Source organism: Sphaeramia orbicularis, chromosome 8, assembly GCF_902148855.1.
Source record: "Sphaeramia orbicularis chromosome 8, fSphaOr1.1, whole genome shotgun sequence".
Lineage (NCBI taxonomy): Eukaryota > Metazoa > Chordata > Actinopteri > Kurtiformes > Apogonidae > Sphaeramia > Sphaeramia orbicularis.
The window spans coordinates 9353495-9368807 of NC_043964.1; the positions used below are offsets into that span (position 1 = coordinate 9353495).

Below are 15313 nucleotides of genomic sequence, written 5' to 3' on the forward strand. Positions count from 1 at the left end.
TGTCATTTTGTTAGTTTTCGTTAATGATAATAACTTTCGTTTCCACGGTACCTATGGACACTATGAACGTCTGAGGACCACGATGACCTTGTAGAAGATGACGGTGTTTCCATGGTAACTACGGAGCCTCTGAACGTCCAAATGGGTCATATCTGATGACCATGAAAAGATGACAAACTGTATTTTACACCAATTATTTACATGTATTGATAGAATTAGTGGATCAGAACTTTATATCAGTCGATGTTTTGGCCGCCGTTGGATGTTTGGGTCTTTAAGGGTGAAAGTCGACTCGATGCGGGTCTACATAAAGCAGATACCAGAGCTCCTTTGCTAAACAACATCATGCTCTGTCACTTAGTATCACAATGAGCCTTGTATGTTGTAAACAGTCACTTGGTTCAGATCCACAGAACTAACAAAATTAAAGCCAACACTTGGTGAAATGTCACAAGTTTAAGCGGATCGTACACAAATTCAATCAAACCCTTTTGTAGATTTTGCTCTTTTCTTTCTTTGACAGAATGATTTTTGTTAAGTTTATTAAATTCTAAGAAAAAAGTATTTGTGTAATTATGTGTCTGTTCTCTAAGGTTTCTGTGCAATTAGGCTGAATATGTGGGTTACAGAACAGTAAAAAAATAACATTTAAGTATGAATATGTCAGAAAATAGAATAGAATAGAATAGAATAGAACAGAATAAAATAGACTAGACTAGACTAGAATAGAATAGAATAGAATAGAACAGGCTAGACTAGACTAGAATAAAATAGAATAGAACAGAATAAAATAGGCTAGAATAGAACAGACTAGAATAGAATAGAACAGAATAAAAGAGACTAGACTAGAATTAAATAGAACAGAACAGACTAAAATAGGCTAGAATAGAATAGAATAGAATAGAATAAAATAAGATAGAATTGAACAGACTAGACTAGACTAGACTAGACTAGACTAGACTAGAATAGAATAGAATAGAATAGAATAGGATAGAATAGAATAGAATAGACTAGAATAGAATACAATAGAACAGAATAAAATAGGCTGGAATAGAACAGACTAGAAGAGACTAGACTAGACTAGACTAGACTAGAATAGAATAGAATAGAATAGAATTGAACAGACTAGACTAGACTAGACTAGACTAGACTAGAATAGAATAGAATAGAATAGAATAGAATAAAATAGGATAGAATGGAATAGACTAGAATAGAATACAATAGAACAGAATAAAATAGGCTGGACTAGAACAGACTAGAATAGAATAGAATAGAATAGAACAGAACAGATTAGAATAGACTAGAATAGACTAGAATAGAACACAATAGAATAGACTAGAATAGACTAGAATAGACTAGAACAGACTAGACTACAATAGAATAGAATAGAATAAAATAGAACAGAAAAAACTAGAATAGAACAGACTAGAATAAAATAAAACAGAATTGAACAGAATAGAATAGACAAGAATAGAGCAGAATAGACTAGACTAGACTAGAATACAATAGAATAGAATAGAATAGAACAGACTAGGCTAGACTAGACTAGACTAGACTAGACTAGAATAGAATAGAATAGAATAGAATAGACTAGCCTAGACTAGACTAGACTAGAATAGACTTTGACACAGAGCTAAAATGCCAGTCTGAAGCTGAGGTTTGGTACAGCTTCTCCGTGCACCACATTATTTGATCGGCATCCATCAGAGGTCAGAGTTTTGGCAGGCGTCGTCAGCTGAACAGTCAGCTGACGGATTTAGAGGTCGGATCACCTAGGCATCAGCTGACCGGGGCCCAGCTGGTGGTGTGGGCCGTCACAAACCTTTTCATTCGGACTGTTTGGAAAGAAAGTCGGGGAACAGTCTCTGCTGTGGCCTCGAAGGTGACGATGCATGTCCTTAACGTGGGAATATATTAACCTTTTAAAACCCTGAGACTTTATTTCAGGTAAATCTGTGTCTGTTTCAGGTTCATAAAAGCTGCTGTGAGTATGTGTTTGTGTTCCTTTTCTTCAGTGGTTTTGTGTTATTGTGTGTTTTAGGGTCAAAACAGGTGGAATAACAGAAAAACACAAACATAGGAATTAAAGTTTGACAGGTTTTGACTAATTAAAGCACTCAGAATGTACAGCAATAAGAGATTTAGGATGTTGAACATGAATTATGAACTGGAACACACTGAAGAACAACAAATATTTGAATTTTTTTCCAGTAGTTTTGTTTTGGGGCTCTTTTTTTTTTTTTTTCTAAATCAGTCTTGCTGCTTTTTGACACCTGGTTGAACTCTAAAAAGCAGTCACACTGTTCAAACTTGGTATAAACACAGTTAAAAAAAAATGAAATGGAAAATCATCACAACACTGGAAACAACAGTAAAAACAAAAACAAAAAAACACACAAGGAAAACGCTATAAAAAAAAAAAAAACCCAAAACAACTGTCTATTGTTATAGTAAGTCTGTCTCCCTGTCTGCTCTGTGCACCCTCTCCGCCTGTGTAACAGGGGTGAACTGAGCATGCTCAGATGTCTACAGAAAGAACACAGTCTGTTCTATCAGCACATTTTGAAATGTTTCCTATTGAGTAAATGATTGAATTTTTAGGAATATTTCAAATAAATCGTACATTCAAAACACTGGAAAAAAATCAAAATCTTACCAAGTGTGTTTTTCTAATTTCTAGTTAAATATCTCATCACACTTAAAATAAGACGAAATCACCTAAAGAGTAACTTTTCAGTGAGACATAAGAACTCTTTAGAAATTTTTTGACAATAGATCTGGAAAATCTTATTTCAAGAAATCTTACTTTTCACTTGTTCCATTGGCAGATTTTTTTTTTTTTTTGCTTAATTCAAGAAATTTTTTTTTTGCTCAATTTTTTTTTTTAACTTAAGTTTTTTTTTTTTTTTGCTTAATTCAAGATTTTTTTTTTTTTTTTGCTTAATTTCAGAATTTATTTTGCTAATTGAAAATTTTTTTGCTTTATGCAAGTTTTTTTTTGCTTAATTCAAGATTTTTTTGTTGCATAACTCAAGATTTTTTTTTGCTTAATTCAAGATTTATTTTTTTTTTACTTAATTCAAGATTTTTGCTCAATTCAAGATATTTTCCCTGCTTCAAGATTTTTTTTCTTAATTCAAGAAGTTTTGCTTAGAATTCAAGAATTTTTTTTTTGCTTAATTCAATTTTTTTTTTTTTTTTTTTTTTTTTTTTTGCTTGATTCAAGATTTTTTGCTTAATTCAAGCAAAAAAAAAATCTGCCAGTGGAACAAGTGAAAATTATTTTGGTAAGATTTCTTGAAACAAGATTTTCCAGATCTATTGTCTTAAAATCAGTTCTTATATCTCACTGAAAAGTCACACTTTAGGTGATTATGTCTTGTTTTAAGTGTGATGACATATTTTGACTAGAAATGAGAAAAATACATTTGGTAAGATTTAGATTTTTTTCCAGTGCAAACACAGCATTTACAGTTTATGTAAACCACAGGGAAAAATTTTAAAATGCACAATTCCATTTTAGATCATAATACAACATATAACTCCTTTAAATAAGATCATCAGACTTTATTAGTGACAGTGTTACGATAATGCCTTATATGGAGTTGTTAACAACACTGATCTAGAGAACGTGTACTGTAACTGTAATGACATTGCTTAATTCAAGATTTTTTTAACTTAATTTAAGATTTTTTTTTGATTAATCCAAATTTTTTTGTTTAATTCAAGATTTTTTCTCTTAATTCAAGTTTTTTTTTTGTTTGTTTTTTTTTTTTTTTGCTTAATTCAAGATTTTTGACTAGAAATGAAAAAAAATACACAATTTTTTTCCAGTGTGCACCAAGGTTATAATAGTTTTTGATTTTTCATTATAGTTTGACTTTTTTTTTTCTCGAATTTAGTTCGTTTTAATTCGTTTTTAGAGCAGGTTTGCTATTTTTAATTAGTTTTTGTTACTTTCTAAATGCTTAGTTTCAGTTTAGTTTTAGTTTTTTTTTTTTTAATATATCTTTTCTCTTCTTCTCCGTTGTATTCAAATAAATCCCATACAGGACTCTGCTGTTTTCTCCCAACTTTAGTCTCAATGTTTCCAGGTAGAGTGGAGACCAGAAGACGACTCTAAACCACAAGTGACGAGAAGTGACGGACCGTTAAATATCATATGGTGCCAGCAGCTAAAATTGCTTAAGGGAAGTAAATCGATTTCATATCAGTCCGACTTTGACAAAGACGAAAACTAAGGGAATTTTATCCATCTTTTTTTTTTTTTTACGTTGTAGTTAGTTTTATAAGCACACAATACAGTTTCAGTTAGTTATCGTTTTTTTTCTTTTAATTATAGTTTTTATTTATTTCAGTTAACAAAAATGTTTTTACAATTCTAGTTTTCGTTACGTCGTTAGTTTTCGTTAACGATAATAACCTTGGTGTGCACACAGACACGTCAGGGGTTAAAGGGTTAAACAGACAGAACTCACCATATGATCAGACCTGAGATGACGGCGGCCCAGGTGACGCAGCAGGTATCGGGCCTTTTAGCGTCTTCATCGACGTCCCTGCGGCCGAAACATAAGCAGACCAGGTAGACGGCCAAAACCAGCAGGCTCAGAAGTAAACCCACTGCACCGATGACTGCGAGAACAATCAGAGACTGAAGCAGAAGTAGAGAGAAAAAAAAAAACAAAAAAAAAAAACAGGCCATCAGTTACTGTCCAACGCTGTTCTTCTGTCATAAATCTAAAAAGAACGTTCTAACAATTAAGTTTTGAGAGGCATGTGGGTGTTGCAGAGCAGATCCCACTGCCCAAAAGGTTGACAGCCTGAGTGAAAACAACCGAGCAGAATCAAGTAACACTCATGTTTAAAGATATTAGAGGTGCAGAGGTCAGCGTTCACCTCATCTGGTTTATCGATATCTGCCGACGACTGAAACGTGCGAGTGTGTGGTCTGAGGGCTGAGGACGTTTGGGGTTATTTTTCTGCTGGTGGTGTAGGGCAGGGGTTCCCAAAGTGGGGGGTACTTGGAATTATTTGTGGAAATATATACTGAAAAACAAAAGAAACGCAAGTATGTTTCGGTATTGGTTTATACGGGAGTTTTATTATGAATATTGGTTTCATAATATCCAGCTGTGAAATTTACAGTGGGTCTCTCTTGCCGTCCTTGTAGCACTGAGTTGACGGTCACGGAGATGGGCCAAGCGAATATGGCGATCCTGATTTCGGGTGGTCACATGTGGTCTTCCGGATCTTGGTCTGTCCCGAGTGGTCCCTGTGTATTGGAATCTTGTCCTCAGCCTACTGATGGTGGACTCGTGCACTTGTAGACGTCTGGCAACGTTGCGAGCCGTTAAACCAGCGTCAAGCATACCAATGGCGCGTTCTCTCAGATTATCGTTAAGGCGAGGTATCGTGGTAATGTAGTAACTTTTGAATCTTACCATTTCTTTTTATAGCCCCCGCATAAACAAAGGGAATTGCCACTCCCATTTGTTGCTCCCACTACCATATCACTCAAAACCTCCGATACTTTGTACACGTGCTCAACACCACTCGTGGTCGTGTTTGCCTGCAAACACACGCTCCAATGGTTACAACTCACTTATTTTAATGTGTATCTCAGTTGACAACTCAACAGGACAGCTGAACTCTTGCCTAAATTAACGACCAAAACTTGCGTTTCTTTTGTTGTTCAGTATACAGGGTGGGGAAGCAAAATTTACAATGAACATTTAGTTGTTTTTTCTCAGCAGGCACTACGTCAATTGTTTTGAAACCAAACATATATTGATGTCATAATCATACCTAACTCTATTATCCATACCTTTTCAGAAACTTTTGCCCATATGAGTAATCAGGAAAGCAAACGTCAAAGAGTGTGTGATTTGCTGAATGCACTCGTCACACCAAAGGAGATTTCAAAAATAGTTGGAGTGTCCATAAAGACTGTTTATAATGGAAAGAAGAGAATGACTATGAGCAAAACTATTACCAGAAAGTCTGGAAGATACTATTAAAGAAGAATGGGAGAAGTTGTCACCCGAATATTTGAGGAACACTTGCACAAGTTTCAGGAAGCGTGTGAAGGCAGTTATTGAGAAAGAAGGAGGACACATAGAATAAAAACATTTTCTATTATGTAAGTTTTCTTGTGGCAAATAAATTCTCATGACTTTCAATAAACTAATTGGTCATACACTGTCTTTCAATCCCTGCCTCAAAATATTGTAAATTTTGCTTCCCCACCCTGTATATTAACCCTTTGGTATCCCGTCCAGCAAGTCCTTACTAAGCACCGAGTGTGCCTTTTTTGCACACTTGTGGAATAATTTCAAAAAAATTTTTTCATACAATTTGTTTTTAATTCTTTTACAATTTTTTCTATTTCATCAACTTGAGCCATAAATAAAATTAAAGCTACAAGCGGCAAAGGCCCTCGCCACGGGCACGTCCAGTAAAAGTATGTCCATCGTTCAGCAGGTGGTGCTCTAGCACCAAATTTTATGTCTTCTGATGAGTGGGTGTAGGCCTGGGAGATTGACAACTGATTCGACTTTGAGGCAAATCAGTGTTCGTATGTCGGAACTGAACAAATTTTTGTATAAGTAAATTTGTAGGGGGCGCTATGGAGCCAAAATTCAATTTCTTCCATTGAATGGGTGTGGGGCTGCGAGATGTACCACTGAGTCAAATTTGAGCCAAATTGGTGTTCGTATGTCCGAACTGATGCAATTTTTGTAAAGGTAAATTTGTAGGGGGCGCTATTGAGTGAAATGGCAATTTCTTTTGATAAATGGGTGTAGGCCTGGGAGATTGACAACTGATTCAAATCTCAGTCAACTCGGTGTTCGTATGTCCAAACTGAAGCAATTATCGTAAAGGTAAAGTTGTAGGGGGCGCTATAACACCAAGTTTAAAATTTTCTGATAAATGGGTGTAGGTCTGGGACATAGACGTCTGAGTCTAATTTGAGTCAAATCGGTGTTCGTATGTCCGGACTGAAGAAATTTTAATCCTTTTATGCTTGAATCATGAGAACCTTGATCACGATTTTTTTCCTGAGTGTTTTTATCCCTCTTTAGGCATAAAAATAATAATTCTATTGATTTTTGTTAGCCTATTTTTATGGAGTTACAAAAATGTCCACTCAGCTGGACACCATGCTTTCAGTTTTAGAACCAAAGAAACATGTATTTACTGATATACTGTGTGAAAACGATGAAATAAAAGCATTTTTAAAGCTGCTAATCTGATGTTTTCTCACATTTTAACATACCATACCATAGCAACTTTATTTATAAAGCACTTTAAGAACTTTACAGCTGGCCAAAGTGCCGTACACCAAACATAAAACAAGGGAATAAATAATCAAATAAACTAGTGATAACACAGGGTGTAAAGCGGGCTAAGAACAAAAAATACAACCATCATAAAAACAAAGACATTAAAATCTGTTAAAAACAGTATTAAAAAAAAAAAAAAAAACAGACATGTCACTCACTGATTAAAAGCTAATGAGAAAAAGTGCGTTTTTAGACGTGATTTAAAGACCGGTACAGACTGAGCCTGTTTAACAACTAAGGGCAACTGGTTCCACAACTTTGGGGCGACAACAGAAAAGGCACGATCCCCACGAAGCTTCTTTTTAGTTTTTGGAACCACAAGCTGCAGCTGATCTGCTGACCTGAGAGCACGAGGGGGGCGTAGGGGTGGATCAAGTCGGACAGGTAGGAGGGGGCAAGGCCATTCAAACATTTATAAACAAATAAAAGAATTTTAAAATCAACTCTAAAATGCACTGGTAACCAATGGAGTGAAGCTAAAACCAGTGAAATATGTTGATGTTTCCGTGTCACTGTTAAAAGCCGAGCTGCAGCATTTTGGACCAGCTGCAGTCGGGAAAGTGCATTTTCACTCAACCCGGCATAAAGTGCATTACAATAGTCAAATCTAGTAGTTACAAAAGCATACCTGCATGGAGATAATATGCAAAAAAAACCCCTGTTAATTACAGTCTAATAACAATTAGCAGTTTTTTTTTTACTCTCAAACATCTTACTGCAGATCAGGTTTATCTAGACCAGCAAAGTTATAGTAATGGTATGAATGTCAGTGTATGGGATGATGCATAAGTGTCCACTGTGTTGGCTGATATGGAACTAAAACAACAAAATCCATGAATATACAAGAGAACACTTTTGAACAGTTGTCCACTGTAGTGACCAGTGTGCATGAAAGGGTTAATAAAAAAAAAAAAATAAATAAAAACTTGTAGGGGGCACTGTAGTGCAAAATTTCAATTTCTTTTGACAAATTTTTAATTTTTTTTAACTGTAAATGTTTTTTTTTTCATATATGACAGTTAAATCTAGGCTGTTTGTTTAAAACTTTTAAAAATATAAACACACACTTTTGGCGCAGGAATTTTGCCTAATTTTTTAAAATCTAAAATGCTGAAGTGACAGTTGGGGGTAATGGGTTAAAAAAAACAAAAAACAAAAGTCTATTTCAGGGGGTAATCCACTGTAAAAAGTTTAACACAGGAACTCGGACTGCAGCTAAGAGGAGAAAACAGGAGTGATCCGAAGGCGGTGGGAGGGGGGGCATCATGTGACACGACGGCTTTCATTCAGTCTTGTGATTTCTGTGCGAAATGTTTTAAAGCCTAAAGGACGGAAAGAAACAGAAGATCACTGATATAGAGGATGTGTGCTGTGAGTGGAATGAAACTGTTTGTACACGCTCTTCTTCTAAAACATTTACATTCCAGTGGGCCTTCACATTTCATTAAGTTTTCTGTAACTGTTACTTGAAGAGCAGGAAACTAAAACAAACAGTCTGCTTTAGCGCTGAGAACGATCATGTTGTTTATTCAAACTGCTTCACAGACCTTGTAATGCACATTATTTTCTAACAGGGATGATAAATCACTATTCTATTAACCCATAAACACCCAGTGCTACTTCTGGGGCAGTTCCACAATGAATTTTACGCGATTTATCTCCATTTATTTTAATATTACCCTCTGTATTTTTCATTTTTAAGTATAAATCATGTATTTTCCTATATTTAATTCACTGATCATGTAGATGTTTACAAAAGCTCAGATTAAAATTGAGGGTTATTCTGTCAAAAACAGAGAAAACTAAAGAAAAAATTACTTTTTCAATAAAATCTATCATTAACTGAACATAAACTAAGCATGTACAACCACTGTCATTCATCCAAATCCATGGGTTTTACTGGTGAATCAATGTTAATCAATAGATGCTTTGGTTTCCAGTGTATATTTGGGTCTTTATGGGTTAAATTTACCAATAATAAATGACTTTTTCTTCAATTTTCTCTGTTTTTTAATATAATAACCCTCAACTTTCACATAATTTCTCTCTATCTTACCTTTCTCAAATGATTTATCACCATTTATTATAATATTACTCTCTGTATTTTGCATTTTCAGTATAAATCATGTATTTTCCTATATTTAATTCACTGATCATGTAGATGTTGATAGAATCTCAGGTTAAAGTTGCAGGTTATTCTATCAAAAATAGAGAAAACTAAAGAAAATGTGACTTTTTCAATAAAATCTATCATTAACTGAACATAAACTAAGCATGTACAACCACTGTCATTTATCCAAATCCATGGGTTTTACTGGTGAATCAATATTAATCAATAGATGCTTTGGTTTCCAGTGTATATTTGGGTCTTTATGGGGTAAATTTATTAATAATAAATCACTTTTTCTTCAATTTTCTCTGTTTTTTAATATAATAACCCTCAACTTTCACATAATTTCTCTCTATCGAACCTTTCTCAAATGATTTATCAACATTTATTATAATATTATTCTCTGTATTTTGCATTTTTCAGTATAAATCATTTATTTTCCTATATTTAATTCACTGATCATGTAGATGTTTACAAAAGCTCAGATTAAAATTGAGGGTTATTCTATCAAAAACAGAGAAAACTAAAGAAAAAGTGACTTTTTCAATAAAATCTATCATTAACTGAACATAAACTAAGCATGTACAACCACTGTCATTTATCCAAATCCATGGGTTTTACTGGTGAATCAATGTTAATCAATAGATGCTTTGGTTTCCAGTGTATATTTGGGTCTTTATGGGGTAAATTTACTACTAATAAATCACTTTTTCTTCAATTTTCTCTGTTTTCTGATATAATAACCCTCAAATTTAATCTGATCTTTAATCATATCTCTACATGATCAGTGAATTAAATACAATAAAATGTGTGATTAACCAATAAAGACCCAGTGCTACTTCTATGGCAGTTCCAAAATGAATTTTTCTCCATTTTTAACCTTTCTTAGCTAATTTATCACCATTAATTCCAATATTACCTTCTGTATTTTTCATTTTTAAGTATAAATCATGTATTTTCCTATATTTAATTCACTGATCATGTAGATGTTTACAAAAGCTCAGATTAAAATTGAGGGTTATTCTATCAAAAACAGAGAAAACTAAAGAAAAAGTGACTTTTCAATAAAATCTATCATTAACTGAACATAAACTAAGCATGTACAACCACTGTCATTGATCCAAATCCATGGGTTTTACTGGTGAATCAATGTTAATCAATAGATGCTTTGGTTTCCAGTGTATATTTGGGTCTTTATGGGTTAAATTTACCAATAATAAATCACTTTTTCTTCAATTTTCTCTGTTTTTTAATATGATAACCTTCAACTTTCACATAATTTCTCTCTATCTTACCTTCTCAAATGATTTATCACCATTTATTATAATATTACTCTCTGTATTTTGCATTTTCAGTATAAATCATGTATTTTCCTATATTTAATTCACTGATCATGTAGATGTTGATAGAATCTCAGGTTAAAGTTGCGGGTTATTCTATCAAAAATAGAGAAAACTAAAGAAAAAGTGACTTTTTCAATAAAATCTATCATTAACTGAACATAAACTAAGCATGTACAACCACTGTCATTTATCCAAATCCATGGGTTTTACTGGTGAATCAATATTAATCAATAGATGCTTTGGTTTCCAGTGTATATTTGGGTCTTTATGGGGTAAATTTATTAATAATAAATCACTTTTTTCTTCAATTTTCTCTGTTTTTTAATATAATAACCCTCAACTTTCACATAATTTCTCTCTATCGAACCTTTCTCAAATGATTTATCAACATTTATTATAATATTATTCTCTGTATTTTGCATTTTTCAGTATAAATTATGTATTTTCCTATATTTAATTCACTGATCATGTAGATGTTTACAAAAGCTCAGATTAAAATTGAGGGTTATTCTGTCAAAAACAGAGAAAACCTAAAGAAAAAAATGACTTTTTAATAAAATCTATCATTAAACTGAAACATAAACTAAGCATGTACAACCACTGTCATTTATCCAAATCCATGGGTTTTACTGGTGAATCAATGTTAATCAATAGATGGCTTTGGTTTCCAGTGTATATTTGGGTCTTATGGGGTAAATTTACTAATGTTAAGTCACTTTTCCTCAGTTTCTCATTTTCTCGCTTTTTTATTAGTTTTTTTTTCTTTAATTTTGGTTCACTCATGTTTATTTTGTTCATTTTGTTCATTACTTGGCTGTTTTTATTGATTTTGTGAGTATTTGATCCTTTTAACTTAATTTTAGTATATGTTTTCATTTTGCTTTACATTTTTTTCACAGTATTTATTAATTTAGTAGGGTTTTTTTTCTTCATTTTTGTTCATTTTATTAATCATATATATTAAAACCCGTGTGTCCATTCACTGTCATTGATCCAACTCCCTGGGTTTTACTGTGAAGAAATGTTGTAGGAAGATGATGGTGTTTCCATGGTACTACAGAGCCTCTGAACATCCAAATGGGTCACTTATCTTGGTAACTTGTTAATTTTTTTTAGCTGTTTTGTTTATTTGTCTCATTTTCTTGCTTGTTTTATTTATTTATTTTTTCCTTTATTTTATTCATCTTGTGGTTGATTTTGTTCATTTTATATTCGTTAGTTTGGCTGTTTTATTAATTTTGTTGTGTATTTGAATCCTTTAACTTGAGTTTAGTACATGTTTTTCATTTCGTTTTACATTCTTTCCACAGTCTTTATTATTTAGTAGTTTTTTTTAAATTATTTTTTGCTCATTTTATTTACTAATATATAGAAACCCAGTGTGTCCATTCACTGTCATTGATCCAACTCCATGGGTTTACTGGTGAAGAAATGTTGTAGAAGATGATGGTGTTTTCCATGGTAACTACAGAGCCTCTGAACATCCAAATGGGTCACTTATCCTTGTAACTTGTTAATTTTTTTTTAGCTGTTTTGTTTATTTTTCTACATTTTCTTGCTTGTTTTATTTTATTTTTTTCCTTTAATTTTATTCATCTTGTGGTGATTTTGTTCATTTTATTCATTATTTTGCTGTTTTTATTAATTTTGTTGTGTATTTGATCCTTTTGACTTGAGTTTAGTACATGTTTTTCATTTCGTTTTACCTTCTTTCCAAATTCTTTATTATTTAGTAGGGTTTTTTAAATTAATTTTTGCTCATTTTATTTACTAATATATATAAACCCAGTGTGTCCATTCACTGTCATTGATCCAACTCCATGGGTTTTACTGGTGAAGAAATGTTGTAGAAGATGATGGTGTTTCCCATGGTAACTACAGAGCCTCTGAACATCCCAATGGGTCATATCTGATCACCATGAAAAGATGAATAACTGTATTTTACACTAATTATTTACATGTATTGATAGGATTAGTGGATCAACAGTTATTAAACAGTTTAGATCAGTAGATGATTATGGTCGCTGGTGAATGTTTGGGGTTTTAATGGGTTAAACAAACATGCTCATATCTTTCGGTATCTTATTTGCCACCACATATATGTCTGGAATTAGTCCTAGCCATTGATCTGTTGTCTTCATAGTAAGATCATAAAGCAAACACCGCTGTACAAATACTGGTTATTACTATGGGCTGATAAACCTGCCTGGTATCAGTAGTGGAAGTGAAAAATCCAACTGCGGCTTATTTTACTGTCAAAAAACCATTGTTAAAAGATAACCCGGAGATGACTATGACCTTGATTTTACTTGCAAATAATTTGCACTTAAATTTAATGCTCACAAGTTCACAAAGTCTTTGTCTGGCTGACTAAGCAGAGAATTCCATGAGAAATTCGTGACTAATTATCTGTATGGACGACAATTGACACGGTGACAGAATTTAAATGACGTCCACTGCATTTTCTAATAAAGTCCGTCAACTGTGCGATAATGGGGGTTCGGAGGCGTACTTAACTGTGTATTTATGTTCAAGGAGCTGCAGGTCGCGGAAAAAATGATTAGAACTATCAAAAGTCATCAAAAACAATGGTTATGCAATCAAGTACTAAACCCTGTGTGTATCATGTGACTAAAACAGACTGAAAAGAAACTGGATGCCTGAAGCACTGTTTTTGTTCAGTACAAAATGTTATAGATATTGATGTAGAAGTAAAGTATTTTGGTTTTTATCAAGAAAACTGGAAAATGGATAGATATCAGCTCTGAATTAAACTACTAGGTGCTATTTTTTGTTGTTATCATTATATTTGTCCAAACAAATGTAACCTTTATTTGTTCAGGGCAGTCACCCTTTCATGCATGAATTATGAGAAACCTTAGTCATTTTTTTCTGAGTGTTTTTATTCCTCTTTAGCATGAAAAAACAATGCAATTGATTTTTTTTTTTTTTTTTTTTTCTATGATCTATTTTTCACGGAGTTACAAAAATGTCCCTCAGGTGGACACTATGGTTTAATTTTTGAAGTAAAGAAACATGTATTTAAAACTCATCATCAGAAAGTGATATAATGTGTGAAAACTATGAAAAAAAAAAAATAAAAAATTAATGACACTAATCTGACGTTTTCAACATTTTATCATACTGTATTACTAGTTATTACTCCTTTCATGAAGATAATATCCTCCTGAGAACCCAGGAAATTGACAGTTTTAGCTTTTTTAACACTAAAAAATTGTCTTGATTGGAAACTGCTAATACGACAGTTTTTTCAGATACATTTTAAAAATCATTTGTATTTATTAATTGATTTTTTTAATGGAATTTCCTTGCAAGGGACAGCATTTAAGTTAAACTGTCAAACTTTTGTCCCTATAGAGGACAAAATGCCTTGCTGGGGTCTCAGGAGGATATGCAAAAAAAAAACAAAACAACAAAACCTTTTGTTTCAGAAAACTGTTAATTACAGTCGTAAGAACAATTAGCAACTGAGTGCCACTCAAACATGTATACTCTAGGCAGAATCAGGTTTATCGATGAGCATCAAGTGACAAATAATCATATGAATTGCAGTGTTTGGGGATGATCATAAGTGTCCACTGTTGTAGGCTGATATGGAACTAAAAAACAACTAAACCCATGAAGATACAAGAGAACAGCTGCAGAATAACTGTCCACTGAGTGACCCACTGTGCATGAAACGTTTAAAATGAACAAGAAAACTGAACGAAGAAACAAAGGGTGTCTACTAATTTGTTTTTGCGACTGTATGAACGAGACATCTCACTTCAGATTCAGTTATTTTTAGGCCTGCGATTAATCTAAATCTAAATCAAAAAAAAAATAAATTAATCTAAAAACACCATCACAAATGAATGGTGTAAAGAGAATCCCCCCCCCCCCCCCCCCCCCACCACACACCCACACACACCCCTAAATACTGGAGAGACATTGTGGAAGAAATTCAAACATGGAGAGACTTACTTATATCATAAGACGACTGCAAGCAACATGTGAAGATCGATGGGAAAAATAAACATATCGATGTAAGAATTTAAGTGATTTTGGTTTTTATCAAGAAAACCATGGAAAATGGATAGATATCAGCTCTGAAATTAAACTATTATGAGCTATTTTTGTTGTTATCATTATATGTGTCCAAACAAATGGACCTTGAGTTGTACCAGGCATTAAAATGAACAAGAAATTGAAGAAAACAAGGGGTGGTCTAATAATTTTTTCCACGACTGTATGTGTTAGAGGTTGATCGATATGTTTTTTTCTAAGACTGATACCAAATTTGGTCAGGCCAACGGCCAATGTCTATGCCCGATTTTTGAGGCTGATATTTAAGGTCGTTTTTTTTTGTTTGTTTTTAAAGCACAGTGACTGTAAAATACAGCTGAACACTCAGATAATTAAGATTTTTATGCAGCAATATAAATGAAATTATTAATACACGTACACATAGTACTCTTTTTAATATTTATTGAACTTCAAGTGCTGCCCATACAAGT

At 33.1% G+C, this 15313-nt stretch overlaps 1 pseudogene; it reads right to left on the minus strand.

The window, feature by feature from the left end:
• The window catches only part of LOC115424202 (protein tweety homolog 2-like), a 105101-nt pseudogene that overhangs the window by 72519 nt on the left and 17269 nt on the right, over positions 1 to 15313 (minus strand).